This window comes from Papio anubis, chromosome 2 (assembly GCF_008728515.1).
Source record: "Papio anubis isolate 15944 chromosome 2, Panubis1.0, whole genome shotgun sequence".
Lineage (NCBI taxonomy): Eukaryota > Metazoa > Chordata > Mammalia > Primates > Cercopithecidae > Papio > Papio anubis.
The window spans coordinates 63,685,325-63,701,554 of NC_044977.1; the positions used below are offsets into that span (position 1 = coordinate 63,685,325).

Here is a 16,230-nt window from a genome sequence, read left to right on the forward strand (position 1 = left end):
ATAATGAAACAATGAGGAAAAGGTAGTGGATAAGAAACATAGATAAAGATGATTCAACATAAAGATCCTTGATGTCACTGAGTTACAGAATCAAACACATGTCTCAGTAAATACCATTAAGAGAAGTTACTATAAATGGAAAGAACATGTTCCAGAAATATTTGAAAGAGTGAGTACTCAACACAAAAGCATTTGCTGATTAAGTGACTAATATTTGAAGAACATCAGGAGGAAGCTTCTTTAGGAAGACTGGGCAGAAATAGCAAGCTAAGTAAAAGAGTGAAAGGATGGGCACGGTGGCTCATGCTTGTAATCCCTGCACTTTGGGAGATCAAGACAGAAGGATTACTTGAGGCCAGGAGTTTGAGAATGAGCCTGGATACCATAGGGAGACTCTGTCTCTACCAGAAACAAAAAGAAAAGAAAAACTAGCCGTGGTGGGTGCCTGTAGTCCCAGCTACTTGGGAGACGAGGTTGGAGAATCTCTTGAGCTCAGGGATTTGAGGCTGCAGTGAACTATGATCACACTGCTGTACTATGGCCTGGGTGACAGAGCAAGATCCCATCACACACACATACGCACACAGAATGAAAGAGAAAACTCACAATAAGCTGGGATTTGAAACAGTACCATTTTATATCAGAAAACAAGGAATAAAAGTCTACAAATGTTCTGAATGAAAGGGTGACATGAGTATTATCACCAATATATCTTTCAAATGTAATGGCATCTGAGCCGGCGCGGTGGCTCACGCATGTAATCCCAGCACTTTGGGAGGCGGAGGCGGGTGGATTGCCTGAGGTTAGGAGATTAAGACCAGCCCGGCCAACATAGTGAAACCCCATCTCTACTAAAAATACAAAAAAATATCTGGGCGTGGTGGTGGGCGCCTGTAATCCCAGCTACTAGGGAGGCTGAGGCAGGAGAATCGCTTGAACCTAGGAGCAGAGGTTGCCGTGAGCTGAGATCGGGTTATTGCACTCCAGCCTGGGCAACAAAAGCGAAACTCCATCTCAAACAAACAAACAAACAAACAAACAAACAAAAAGAGGCATCCAACAAATACATTTGAACATTAAAAAAAAACTCATGTAAAAAAGCTACTATGAAAAATAACAGATGATTATTATTATTTTTTGTTTGTTTTTTGAGACGGAGTCTCGCTCTGTCGCCCAGGCTGGAGTGCAGTGGCCGGATCTCAGCTCACTGCAAGCTCCGCCTCCCGGGTTTACGCCATTTTCCTGCCTCAGCCTCCCGAGTAGCTGGGACTACAGGCGCCCGCCGCCACACCAGGCTAATTTTTTGCATTTTTAGTAGAGACAGGGTTTCACCGTGTTAGCCAGGATGGTCTCGATCTCCTGACCTCGTGATCTGCCCGCCTCGGCCTCCCAAAGTGCTGGGATTACAGGCGTGAGACACCGCGCCCGGCCCAGATGATTATTCTTAAAGAGCTCACGTAACAATGAAATCCATTCAATTAAATATGAATCAATATACAGATCTTGAGAATGAAGGAGGAATAATGGGACACACACAGAATACATTCAAGCACAAACTTATACTTAAGAACTCTGTTAGTTTTAGTTATAGAACAGAATATAAATGCTACAAGCTCGATAACAAAATAGGAAAATGAGAAGTGAATGAAGGAATATAATTAGAAATGCATGAGTGGTAGTATCATCTTTCATAGCAAAAATTCTATAGATACATACATGTACACATATATACATATAATATTATTGTATTTATACAAACAAAGGCACTCTGACCTCTTTGTATCATCCGTTGTATCTTTTAACCTTAGAGAAATCATTTAAAAAATTTATTTTTGTCTCACATCATTTATTAGAAGTTCAAATTATTCATCATTTTTACTTTGTTTTATTCTATTTTCTTTTACTAAAATAAAATTTAATCTTGATTTTAAAGTAGTGTCTATGGTATGATCTCATTTTTATAAAGTATTTATATTCTTCTTTGCTATTATCTATACATGAATACAGTGTATCGTCTCTGTATTCATATATAGAGAAAGAAGGCTATAATTTTACCAAATATTAATAATTTTTATTTTTAGAGAAAGTTTTTTGGACATAGGTTTTTTATTTTCTTTGCATAATTTTTCATACTTTGAATGATTAAAATAAAAATGCATTATATTAAAGAAACATCACATTTTTTAAAAATGAAGAAAAGAGACGGGAAATAAATATGCTGAGATGGTAACTTAATTTTTGATGGTGGGAGTTTGAATGACTTTTTTGCAGATCTCCATAAAATCTCTTTAAAATCTCCAACACCCTACCTCCTGCACAAAAAAGAAAACCTGGTTGAAATAATGCATATTAAGCAACATACATTATGCCAGGCACAAAACAAGCACGCAATAAATGCTAATTCATTTGCTTTCCTTTACTTTCACTCAGAGAAAAGTCTGGTTTAAACTTCACGTAGTCCAAATTGGGGGTATAACTTTGCTTAATAATATCTTATATTTGTGAGAATGATTAGTGGCTTTCAAAAAATATATACATGCAGCAGTTTCCAAAATAAATCCCTGTGATGCCTTTTGTAAGATGCACATTTCTGTTCCCATTTGATAGATGAGAAACTTAACCCTAAAGCCATTTTTCTAACAAACTTTAGGTCATTTTGAAAGACACAGAAGTTTGGTCTTGTTGAATTATCATCAGTCAGTTGATATCATTCTTTATTTTCATTTATATTTGTTATGAACTTTTTAGGAGCTTGAATTTATACCACTTGATAAGTAAAAAGTCTAGTTTCAACTAATTGTTTAATATATTTTGGTAAATTGTTAGATTTTCCTCATACCTTAATGAAAGATGATTAAATAACAGCACGTCTTTATTGTTTTGCCTATACTATCAGAAAGCAAGAACAACGTTGGCTTTCTGTACAGGAACAGCTGAAAACATTTGACAATATAATATCAAAAACAAGAAATCAAAATGCATTTTCAAATACTTTTGCTTTAAGAATATATTTGGGAATAAGTATGGTGTTGGTATTTTTGAGCCACTGTAACAATTAGTGAGTAATTGTATTGAAGACACATACTACTATACAATCACCCATGATTATAATGGTACTCTCTACAAAATGTTTTATTAGAGAGGCTGGGCATGGTGGCTCACACCTGTAGTCTCTACACTTTGGGAGGCCAAGACAGGCAGATTGCTTAAGTCCAGGAATTCAAGACCTTATCTCAAAAAAAAAAAAAAAAAGTTTTATTTGGCAGTAAGACAAGAACGTTGGAATAGGTAGACACTGAAAAATAAATGTTTCTAAGTGATAATTAAATAAAAATTGTACAATATTGTCAAAAATGCATATAGGGTTCTGCCCTACCTTTCTTCTATGGAATTAAAAAGTTAATTGCATTATCTGACTACAATATTAGATCTAACCTACCAGTATCTAACGTTCATTATTATTCCCTAAATATTGAGAACTTTTTATTCTAACGCAGTCACTTTCTGGCATTTCTGAATGGCCCATGAACCATTTCTTGGAGAAATAGCTCTTAAACTATGGAGATCCTTAAAGGCATGTTCAATCTGCTTTAGGCCATTCCTTGGGCCATGGCTGACTGGACGAGAAGTGAATATGTTCTTCTTGGGCTCTTGTGTTTTTCTCTCCCAAGAATTTAGATATAATATTAAGAGATGCTAGTCTCTGCTGGTTGCTTGAGCAGAGATGAGGATGTTCATAACTCTTATAATATCCATCATCCATAAAACACACGAAGAGTTAGAGAATACCAGTCTACAGAAAGGCAGATAAGTAGATAGTAGAGAGAGAGGGTGGGGGAACAGAATGATGGAGAGAATGAGTAATATAGAGGAGACAGACTTTATTCCCTGAATTTTTAGATCTTTGGTTTCATCTAGTGAGATCTGCCTCTAGGTTACATGAACCACTAACTGTATGGTTTCTGTTTCTTACAACTAAAACAGCTTTGAGAAAGACAGCTTTAAATAAACCATAGAAAGGGACCGTGTTTTGCTGCTTTTCCTCTCCAGAACTACAAAAGTACAGACAACCAGGGCTTTTAGAGGAAATCATAAGGGGAAACTCACATACATTAGAAAGCCTGTATCTAAAAGAACACAGAACTAAAAGTCATATTATTTTTGGTTCTACCTGAATCACATTGTATGAGCCTGGGCAAATTTCAGGTTTCACTCAGGGATAAGACTAGAGAGCTCCAAGATCATAGCCAGATATAAAGTACCTAAGATCTTTCCGTGTTAGAATTTTGTCCCTCCCAATATATTTCCCCAACCCGGCTCCAGGAGCCTCCAGAATATCTTCTACTGCAGAAGTCTAATTTGCACAAATGTTGCAATGCCTTTGAGGATTTTCCATTTGTGTGAGTTGGGGCTATGAGCTGGGACATTGCATATTGGTTAGGCGGCTGATGAAAGGGAGAACCTGGAAGTCAGTGAGTCAGCAGTGGGTCATATTTACACTGAATGGTGGGGAAAGTCCCCCAGGGCGTGTGAGGGTCACTGAAAAAGTATTCCTATGCCCAAAAGGAAAGTGCCATTAAAAAGCAAATAAAAAACATCATTCCAGATCAAGGAAGATACCAGGAAAGTAAGAAAATGTTTTATATTTTAATAACTTTAATGGCAATTGTGTTCTGCCTTTTGAACAAGGGACCTCCCATGTTCATTTGTATTGGGGGCTGCAAATAATGTAGTTGAACCTGACTAAAACTTAAAGACATTAAATAATTAGCTCAAAATCACATCCTTATTAATAGTCCAGAGCTGGCATTCAAATCCAGGTTTGACTCCAAGTCCAGAGTGACACAAATTATACATCCATTTGAGTTCCACATACTTTCAGTACTATAAAAGCTCTACCCTCCCTGATTTATTTTTCTTCTATTATCAAGCTTCTACTTTAGTTTTTCAAACTCATACTCTAACCTGTAGAGCTTAACCTAGACTAAACTCACTTAGTATCTTTCTTGGAATGCAGGTTCTATAAAGAATTAAGCCTTTTTCCTTTCCCTTCCCTTCCCTTCCCTTCCCTTCCCCTCCCCTTCCCTTCCCTTCCCTTCCCTTCCCTTCCCTTCTTTTCTTCCTTCCTCCTCCCCTTACCACATGTATCTATCTTTTATCAATTTTCTTTACACTTCCAGTCAAGTCACAAAATTTTAAAATAGGAAGAATACTTAGAGAAATGTTTGCCTAATTTACAGAAACAACAACAACAACAACAACAAAGAGAAAAAGTAATTCTAGAGGGGTCAAGTGTCCTATTTAAGAACTAGAGGCAGACCGGAGTTTTAAATCAGAAGACCAAGCTCTGAACTGAGATCCCACTACCTGTTGATGTTTAGCTTTTGAAGGGTTTTATGTAGTGAAGATATGTCAGACTTATTTTACAGGAGAAAGAAAAAAGGAAAAAAAGGAAACTTTGTCAGCTATGTTCAAAAATAAAGATGATAAAGCTAGAGTTTTAAAAATAGTTATGAAATTATTATATTAGTGTAAGTAGAGATATACATCTTACTAAGGTGGTGGGAGCAAGAATTGAAAGCAAAGGTAAAAGGTGATTTGCCAATTAACTGAATGTGGGAGCATGATTAAAGGAAAAGGAAACAGTAAGGATTGCTCAGAGATTTGTTGTTTTTCAACATAGAGGAATAAAGAAAAGAGGAATGTTTGTCCTACAAAAAAATACTAATACAGATATAAAGATATTTACGGGCACTGGAGCTTACAGGTTTAGCTGTCCAACCAACAACTGGAGACACTGATATTGCTCAGTATTAAGGGCTGGCATGGGAGACTGATTTTTGAATTGTTGCTTTTTAAATTGTAATAAAAAGAAATTTTTATTGTAATAATCATTTGATAATAATGCTTTCAACAAATGTATTTGGAATTATTTCAAAACTATATGTTCAAGACAGCTTGAACATCAAGCATTAGTTAGATTCAAGCCATACTTGAAATCAGCACTCATTTCACAAGATGCAAAGCTGGACTGTGTCTATGGACTGGACACTCAGTGGCCTCTTACTCTATAACACTGAAGATGTGAAGAAGAGGAGCTGCACAGTCAGTCACCTGACAGTGGCCATGCTTGTTATTTCTTACATGCAGTAGACATTTGAGAAGACGATTCTTAATGTGAAGGCAGTTTTTAACATAATGGAGTCATTCTGGTTATTTTTATGTTACTCTAGCAGAATGAACTAATGGTATATGCATGGTGTAAAGTTGAAGATCTGCAGTATTTCAGTCCAGTCAGACATCTATGGTGACCTTATGATTTGAGGTTAAGCATTAAACCTGCCTGAAACGTATATGCCATATTGGAAGTGGCATGCAGATCATAAAGTAAATTATAAGAAGAAGAGTTCATTAGCATATATTTCACATTCTGTTGATCTCTTTAGGTTAAAGCCAGACCAAAATGAAATTCTACATCATTGCTTATCTAGATATTGCCAGCACACAGTGATAAATCCAACCTAAGTAAACTCAACCAACTTTTATTAGCTCTAACCCTGTGTTGAACCTTCTTTATGCACTGACAATGCAAAAATAAATAAGTGGATTACATTCAAGAAGTTGACACTCAAATAAGAGTAATTTGGGAGCATAGTAAGTACCAGGGATAAAGTTAAACTTGTGCATGAATTATCTTATTTGGTCCTTTCAAGAACTCTATGAGGCAGATTTTAGTATTTCCATTTCAAAGATGAAGAAAATGAGGTTTAGAGAATGGAAATAACTTGCTCTACATCAAATGGCTAAAGAGCGGTTGGGCTCAATTTTGAATGTAGGCAAACTGACTCCAGAACTCATACTGTAAATCACTATGATATATACTCCAGAAAGGGAAGCCAATAAGAAAACAATTAATGAACTACAATATTACAGGATAAATGTTACACCAAAAGTATAAAAATAATTTTAAAGGAGCCCAGAGGAGGAAGCAATCAATTCTACCTAGAGGTTTTGGGAAAATGCCAAAAAAGGCAACATTTGAGCTATGTGTAAAAGAATGAAAATAAGAATGCCATTGAAACAGAAGTTATAGTAAGGAAGTTCTAAGAAGAAGAATAGCTTGAATAAAGATACGAAAATATCTGTCATTCGAAAGAATATAACTACTCTGGAAGGTGGGAGAGTCATGAAATAGAAAGATGGAATGGTAGATTTAGAACAGTTTTGAAAGACCTTAAATGACGCAACAGAGGTTTGAATTTGATCTGTAAACAGTTAGAAAACATGGAAGTGTTTTCAGTTTTAAGCAAGATTCTGATATGTTTAGATCTATGACTCACAGGAGGAAGGGTGGGGAAAGAGAAACCACAGATCAAGGAGATTATTTATCAAACGTTTGAAAACACTGAGATAATTGGGCATTGTCGGTAGCAATAAAGAGAACAAGAATGATGTGAGAACTATTTTGAAGGATGTAGGCACAATACCAACAAAATATTATAAATGATTTGATGTGAGGAAAGCGGTAAAGACAGCATTAAAGACTACTCTGAGTTAGCTATTAGGGTTGAATGCAAGAATGCATGTATGTTGAAGTCCTTAGCTGTTAAAGGAAGAAAGAGAAGAGAAAGATGAGGAGCAGTGAGAATGAAAAAAGATGAGAAAGGAGATATAAAGTTAATTTACTTCTTATTCATTTACTGAACAATCATTTATTTGTGGGATTACTATGTGCAAGAACCATCTTAGAGCCTGAAAATACAGCAACGAACAAAACAGATAACTTTGAGTCTGTGACAGAGCTTGCATTCTAATTGAGGGAGGCATAAGATAAATGAACAAATAAACAGATGGCATAAGAGATAGTTGTGAGTGCTATGGAGAAAGATAAAGGGTAAGGGAGCCAGAAATGCTGAAGTGAGGTGTTAGTTTATAAAAGGCAGTGAAGGAAGGCATCACTGGTCTGGTGACATCTGAACAGAGATCTAAGGAAAAGTGGATAATAAAACATGCACAGAGAAAAATTTCTAGGCAGAGGAACAGCAAGTGTCAAACCCCTGAGGCTGAAAGCATGGATATCATTTAAGCGAAAATAATGGTGACTGGGACCAAAGTATTTGTGGTAGAGATGTATAATAATTGGATTGTAGATTTCTTTTTGTATATTCAAGCAATGAGATTTGTAATATGTTGGAGAAAAATTTGGAAATCATGAGTGAGTATAAGGTATTCAACTTAAGGAGATGGAGGGATAGGTTTTCCATTTTCTGGGGAGAGAAAACACTCATGTAGAACAGTTTGCTTGTGCTGGGGATTGGGAGGAGGATAAAGAGTTTGGTTTTATAAATGTTGAGTTTGAGGTTTCTGTTAGACATTCTACTAAAATATCTAAGGTGGCATCCAATAGATGAATCTGGAGTTCTGGAGATAATTATCAACTGAAGGTATATGCATTTGAAGGTCATCGGATTGAATGTATACAAAGCAAAACGAACAAACAAAAGACCCCAAACTCATCCTGAAGACCCAGAACAACTAAAGATCACACTGGTGAGGAGGAACCAGTAAAGGGACTGAGGAACAATAGCCAGTGTTGTAGGAGTGTCCTATGAGAGTGATGGACTAGAATCTAAAATTAAAGAAGCTGAATGGTCAGCCTTGACAAATAGGGAATATAGGTAAATAAGATGAGGGAAAAACATACCACTGCATTTAGCAATGTGAAAGAAGTTACTAAGGACCTAGCAAGAGTTGCTGAGTGGAGTGTACATCCTGAATGGAGTTAGGATATGGAGTGTGTGAAGAGAGGAATTGAAGACAATGAATTTGATTAAAAAAATTTCTATGAAGTTTCTCATAAAAGGGTCTAGAGAAATAGGCTTATACTACAGAAAGACATGGGATCAATGGTGCATTTGGTTGAGATAGGATACTGCATTGTATTGACATGATTCTGGGCATGACTCAGTTGCATGAGAACATGATGATACAGGAGAGAGAGAGGACAATACCTTGAGTGACACCTTGGAGGTGATGGGGAGGCATTGAGTTCACAGTGTAGAGGTTGGCCTTAGAAAGAAAGCTTCCATCCACAGTAACAGGAAGGAAGGCAGAGTAAGTGGAGACAGATGGAAAATACACTGATGCGTGTACGGTGGAAAGCAAGTTAAAATTATCTTCTGATTTTTTTTCTTATTTCCTTGGGAAGTAGGAAGATCATCAGCTGAGACAGATGATAGGAGAGCAAGTATGGGAGGTTTAAGAGGGATGTATGTGTGAAATGATCTTCAGGAGAATGAGAAAGTATTCGGACTAGAGATATGTGATAGGACATATCAGGAAAACTTGTGAAAATTTCAATATGGACATGGAAAGATTGCAGAGTACCCTGCCTAGTTCACTTTTTATAAGATTAACCCTGCCTTTCAATGACTCTTAACAACTTTACAACAATGTAAAGATGAGAAAACTATTAAGAATGCAAATAGTTTTGGGTCATTGAAATGCAAATAAACTGTGTCCAATGAAATGCAGTGATTATTTTTTCCATTTTTCTCTAATGGATAAGCCAAATTATTTGCTTGTTTGCTTTTGTAACAGTTTTCTTAAAATATAATTCACATGCCATCCACTTTACCCATGGTAAGCCTGTTCTGAATCTATTTATACATTTATTTTAGCATTCCTTATTGCCTACACATGTGTGGTACTTTGGATTCTTCTTTGAACAAGTTGCAACATTTTACTGGTCCCTTCATTAATCAGTGAGTTAAACAAAATCTTTCGTGTGTTCATTTACATTTGTTTGAGACTGATGACTTTGCCATTTTAAAAACAATCATACAACATGTTAAATTTGGATTTTGTGGGGGACTTGTAGATGTAGATAGGTAGCTACAAGCAGGAGTCTGGTTGGGGAAACAGACTGAATTTGATGGCATTGCTTTGTAAAAGGCAGTAACAGCATGGAATTGAATAAAAAGAAAGCTAAGGATGAAAACCAAAGACCGTCAACATTTAGGGAATTGACAAAAGAAAGAAAACAGCCAAATGTTCTGAGGAAGATCTGCATGAAAAGTTGAGACTGTTTTGCCAGAACACCATTGTACAATTTTTCTATTGTTGCCTTAACAAATTACCTCAAACTCAATGGTGTAAAACAACACAATTTTACTATCTTATAGTTTTGTAGGTTTGAATTCCAAAATGGTTCTCACTGAACTCCAATCAAGGTGTCATCAGGGCTGAATTTCCTAGAGGCTCTGGAGTGAAATCCGTTTCCTTGCCTTATATGGCTTCTAGAGGTTGCCTACATTCATCGGCTTGTGGACACCTTTCTCTATGTTTAAAATCAGGAACAGCATGTTGAGTCCTTCTCACATTAAATTACTCAACTATTCCTCCATAGTCATATTTTCCTCTGGTCCTTTTTCTCCCTCCCTCTTCTACTTCAAAGGCCTCCCCAGCTAATCCAAAATAATCTCTTTATATTAGCAACCTTAATTCCATCTTCAACCTTAATTTCCCTTTGTCTTGTAATCTCACAGGTTCACATTTTCCAGGGATTAGAATATTGACATCTTGGGGGCCAGTATTCTGCCTACTCTATCCATCATATGGGAGGCCAAAACAGGAGAGTTTTTAACAAGGAGGATATAGTTAAGAGTTATATTGATTACATATGTTAAGAGTTATATATGTTAGAGAGTGATAGTGAAAAACAAGAGCAACAGCAATAAGGCACTAATGTTCATCATCAGAAAGTCTCTTGTTTCTTCTTTGGGAGAAATTTCACTCTCAAATCAAGATGAACTGAGACATAAAGGCCAAGCTTGAGATAAACTGAGGACTGAAATAAAACTAGGGAATGGTATACAAGTTACTCTATAAAGAAGACAGACAGCAAAGAGAAGTGAGCGATGAGCAGAAACAACAGTAGGACCTAGAGAAATTGTTTGTATTTATGTATTTCAGTTTTGATTATTTATCTTTTTAAGATGAAAGAGAGAAGCCTATTTGTACATTGATGCTGAGGGACCAACTAAGCAGGAAACTCTGATTCTTTCTTTTGAACTTCTGGGTATTTGACCCTATTACTTTCCCAATTTTAGAACACTTCAACATTAACCTTTGAAAAATAACAGCATACTGTCAAGTACACAAAACAACTAAAAGCACTTTTAAAAAATGTCCCAGAGTAAAGATGCTAGAAACTCTGTAAAATCTATTATTATCATTAAGATATTACAGTGTGGCCCATTGGTTCCTCTTTGAGATAAGATTGTGTCTCTCTGAATTGTCACTGGCTCTGTATATATATGCTAATAACAGAAACATTTGGAAAAAGTAAATACAGTCATGAGTGGCTTAACAATGGAAATGCATTCTGAGAAGTGTGTCATTAGGCAATTTTGTCATTGTGGGAACATCACAGAGTGCACTTACACAAACCTAGACAGTATAGCCTGCTACACACCTAGGCTGTATGGTACACAGCCTATTGCTTCTAGGCTACAAACCTGCACAGCCAGCATGTTACTGTACTGAGTACTGTAGACAGCTGCAACACAGTGGGAAGTATTTGTGTATCTAAACATATCTATACATAGAAAAGGTATTATAATCCTAAGGAACCACCATCTTATGGGGGGAGTCAGTCATTGACCAAAATGTCATTATGCAGTGCATGACTGCAAATAACTGACGAGAATACTCTAAAAAAAATCTGGAATGGCAAACATACATATGCACCCCTGGCGTGCATTATTTGATGATAACAGACATAATTTTGCCACGATGGTTTCACTGCTAAGCATGCCAATCCATCAACCCTGCTTCATGTTTATTGTCAACATAAATATCTTAATGAAATCAATGCATTTGGGTTAAATGTCTCCCAAGTGGCCTCCCTTGGAAAGCTAAGACCTTACCTCATTCTCAAGTATATCATCAATGGCTTTCTGCCTTCTTAAGTTGAATTCTATCCCTCATTCCTGTCACGTACTTCTCCTGCCCCATGTGCCATGCAAAAATGCCACCAAATTTGTCAGAAAAGATTTGCCCTTTGTGAAACTAGCCTGATTAAGTTTTATCAGCTCATATCTCTCTGGATGTTTGGTAACCTCATTTCTTATTACTGTCTCAGGGATCTTGCCTACAGCCAAGGGCAAATCTGCTCATTTATAATTTCCTGGTTCTTTACGAGCTCTTTTCTCGCAGATGGGGGCAGGTATTTTTGTTTTTGTTTAGCCTCTGTCTGTAACTGTGGGACAGTTTTGCTACTGTTGCTCTCATTTTTCTTTAAAACTAACATATTTAGAAATACATTGATATTTTTTGAGTGGAACACAATGAAAGCATCTCATAAATTAAAATTATGGGCTGATAAAACCTCTTACATATTTCCTGTACTTGGTAAAGTTATCTTTCTTATCAAGAAATGCTCCTTATCATGCTGAGAGTGCATGGTCAGTTATTCTCCCTATTACTCTCTTGCTACATCAGTTTAAACTTCATAAACACCATAATTATACTAGACTGAATTCAAATATGAAATAAGAAAATGAAATAGCATCCCGTTCTTCATTATGCTATATTATCTTCCTCTGGATATAAAGATAAAATGACAGGCAGAGTTTATGGAGATGACGAACATGAGGAAGTTCATTTTTTTTTTCAGACTCACACTCAACATTTTTGTTTTCTTTTATGAACAGGAAAACTGGTTCATTCCCTGTGTGAGAAAAGCCCTTGACATTTACTGTTTATTCCTTCAAGGTTCAGCTGGTTCTGAATTTGGGTTCCTGTCTTTCTTACTTCAGTGTTTGAACACAAATAGTTTCCCTGAGTTGTTACATTGACTTTGTAAAAAAAATTTTTTTTAAAATTTTTCGTGAGACAGAGTCTCACTCTATCGCCCAGGCTGGAGTGCAGTGACGAGATCTCAGCTCACTGCAAGCTCCGCCTCCCGGGTTCACGCCATTCTCCTGCCTCAGTCTCCTGAGCAGCTGGGACTACAGGCGCCCGCCACCACGCCAGGCTGATTTCTTGTACTTTTTAGTAAAGACGGGGTTTCACCGTGTTAGCCAGGATGGTCTCGATTTCCTGACCTCGTGATCTGACCGCCTCAGCCTCCCAAAGTGCTGGGATTACAAGCATGAACCACTGTGCCCGGCCCAAACATTTTACAGCTCAGCGTGCATCACACTTTGCCTTCTCCTCATGCCTAGTCATGCACTCTTTCTTTGTGTTCTTTATCAACATGTTTCTATGTTTTTCACCATAGGGGAACAGTTAGACAAGAGAAATATGTGACACTTCCCAGTGCCATGAACTGGCAAGAAAATGCAGGAAAAAGTTTTATTTACTCAACTAGCATTTTTTAAAGATTAAGATTATTGTTTTATGCCATTATCAATGTAATGGATGCTTATTATGGAATATTTGCAAGACTTGGAAAAATGAAGAAAAAACACCCAATTTTTACATTGCAAAATAATTACTGTTAGGATATTTGCACCCATAATTCCAGGATTTTTTGTCTATACTATCCCATCAATTTTAAATCTCTGCTGTTATTCGTTTAACAGTATAACACAGAGATTTCTCTGCTATTAATTGGTCCTTGTGAATTTTTATTTTTAATGGAATAATACGTTTCAGAAGGTTCCTAACAATCCATCACATGACTGGTAAGTCTAAATGAAATGGAAGGGGCAGAGCAAGATGGCCGAATAGGAACAGCTCCAGTCTCCAACTCCCAGCGCCAGCGACACAGAAGACCGGTGATTTCTGCATTTTCAACTGAGGTACTGGGTTCATCTCACTGGGGAGTGCCGGACGATCGGTGCTGGTCAGCTGTTGCAGCCCGACCAGCGAGAGCTGAAGCAGGGCGAGGCATCGCCTCACCTGGGAAGCGCAAGGGGGAAGGGAATCCCTTTTCCTAGCCAGGGGAACTGAGACACACAACACCTGGAAAATCGGGTAACTCCCACCCCAATATTGTGCGTTAAGCAAACAGGCACACCAGGAGATCATATCCCACACCTGGCCGGGAGGGTCCCACGCCCACGGAGCCTCCCTCATTGCTAGCACAGCAGTCTGTGATCTACCGGCAAGGCAGCAGCGAGGCTGGGGGAGGGGCGCCCGCCATTGCTGAGGCTTAAGTAGGTAAACAAAGCTGCTGGGAAGCTCCAACTGGGTGGAGCTCACAGCAGCTCAAGGAAACCTGCCTGTCTCTGTAGACTCCACCTCTGGGGACAGGGCACAGCTACACAACAACAACAACAACAACAACAACAAAGCAGCAGAAACCTCTGCAGATGCAAACGACTCTGTCTGACAGCTTTGAAGAGAGCAGTGGAGCTCCCAACATGGAGGTTGAGATCTGAGAACGGACAGACTGCCTGCTCAAGTGGGTCCCTGACCCCTTAGTAGCCTAACTGGGAGACATCCCCCACTAGGGGCAGTCTGACACCCCACACCTCACAGGGTGGAGTACACCCCTGAGAGGAAGCTTCCAAAGCAAGAATCAGACAGGTACACTCGCTGTTCAGAAATATTCTATCTTCTGCAGCCTCTGCTGCTGATACCCAGGCAAACAGGGTCTGGAGTGGACCTCAAGCAATCTCCAACAGACCTACAGCTAAGGGTCCTGACTGTTAGAAGGAAAACTATCGAACAGGAAGGACACCTACACCAAAACCCCATCAGTACATCACCATCATCAAAGACCAGAGGCAGATAAAACCACAAAGATGGGGAAAAAGCAGGGCAGAAAAGCTGGAAATTCAAAAAATAAGAGCGCATCTCCCCCGGCAAAGGAGCGCAGCTCATCGCCAGCAACGGATCAAAGCTGGACGGAGAATGACTTTGACGAGATGAGAGAAGAAGGCTTCAGTCCATCAAATTTCTCAGAGCTAAAGGAGGAATTACGTACCCAGCGCAAAGAAACTAAAAATCTTGAAAAAAAAGTGGAAGAATTGACGGCTAGAGTAATTATTGCAGAGAAGGTCATAAACGAAATGAAAGAGATGAAAACCATGACACGAGAAATACGTGACAAATGCACAAGCTTCAGTAACCGACTCGATCAACTGGAAGAAAGAGTATCAGCGATTGAGGATCAAATGAATGAAATGAAGCGAGAAGAGAAACCAAAAGAAAAAAGAAGAAAAAGAAATGAACAAAGCCTGCAAGAAGTATGGGATTATGTAAAAAGACCAAATCTCCGTCTGATTGGGGTGCCTGAAAGTGAGGGGGAAAATGGAACCAAGTTGGAAAATACTCTTCAGGATATCATCCAGGAGAACTTCCTCAACCTAGTAGGGCAGGCCAACATTCAAATCCAGGAAATACAGAGAACGCCACAAAGATACTCCTCGAGAAGAGCAACTCCAAGACACATAATTGCCAGATTCACCAAAGTTGAAATGAAGGAAAAAATCTTAAGGGCAGCCAGAGAGAAAGGTCGGGTTACTCACAAAGGGAAGCCCATCAGACTAATAGCAGATCTCTCGGCAGAAACTCTCCAAGCCAGAAGAGAGTGGGGGCCAATATTCAACATTCTTAAAGAAAAGAATTTTAAACCCAGAATTTCATATCCAGCCAAACTAAGTTTCATAAGTGAAGGAGAAATAAAATCCTTTACAGATAAGCAAATGCTTAGAGATTTTGTCACCACTAGGCCTGCCTTACAAGAGACCCTGAAGGAAGCACTCAACATGGAAAGGAACAACCGGTACCAGCCATTGCAAAAACATGCCAAAATGTAAAGACCATCGAGGCTAGGAAGAAACTGCATCAACTAACGAGCAAAATAACCAGTTAATATCATAATGGCAGGATCAAGTTCACACATAACAATCTTAACCTTAAATGTAAATGGACTAAATGCTCCAATGAAAAGACACAGACTGGCAAACTGGATAAAGAGTCAAGACCCATCAGTCTGCTGTATTCAGGAGACCCATCTCACACGCAGAGACATACATAGGCTCAAAATAAAGGGATGGAGGAAGATTTACCAAGCAAATGGAGAACAAAAAAAAGCAGGGGTTGCAATCCTAGTCTCTGATAAAACAGACTTTAAACCATCAAAGATCAAAAGAGACAAAGAAGGCCATTACATAATGGTCAAGGGATCAATTCAACAGGAAGAGCTAACTATCCTAAATATATATGTACCCAATACAGGAGCACCCAGATTCATAAAGCAAGTCCTTAGAGACT

At 38.2% G+C, this 16,230-nt stretch overlaps 1 protein-coding gene and 1 long non-coding RNA gene across 8 annotated transcripts in view; one reads left to right on the forward strand and one right to left on the reverse strand.

Annotated features, from left to right (window-relative positions):
• Positions 1-16,230, reverse strand: part of CNTN6 (contactin 6) — a 310,814-nt gene that overhangs the window by 178,169 nt on the left and 116,415 nt on the right. The window lies entirely within an intron of this gene.
• The window catches only part of LOC103881959, a 101,547-nt gene that overhangs the window by 21,207 nt on the left and 64,110 nt on the right, over positions 1-16,230 (forward strand). The window lies entirely within an intron of this gene.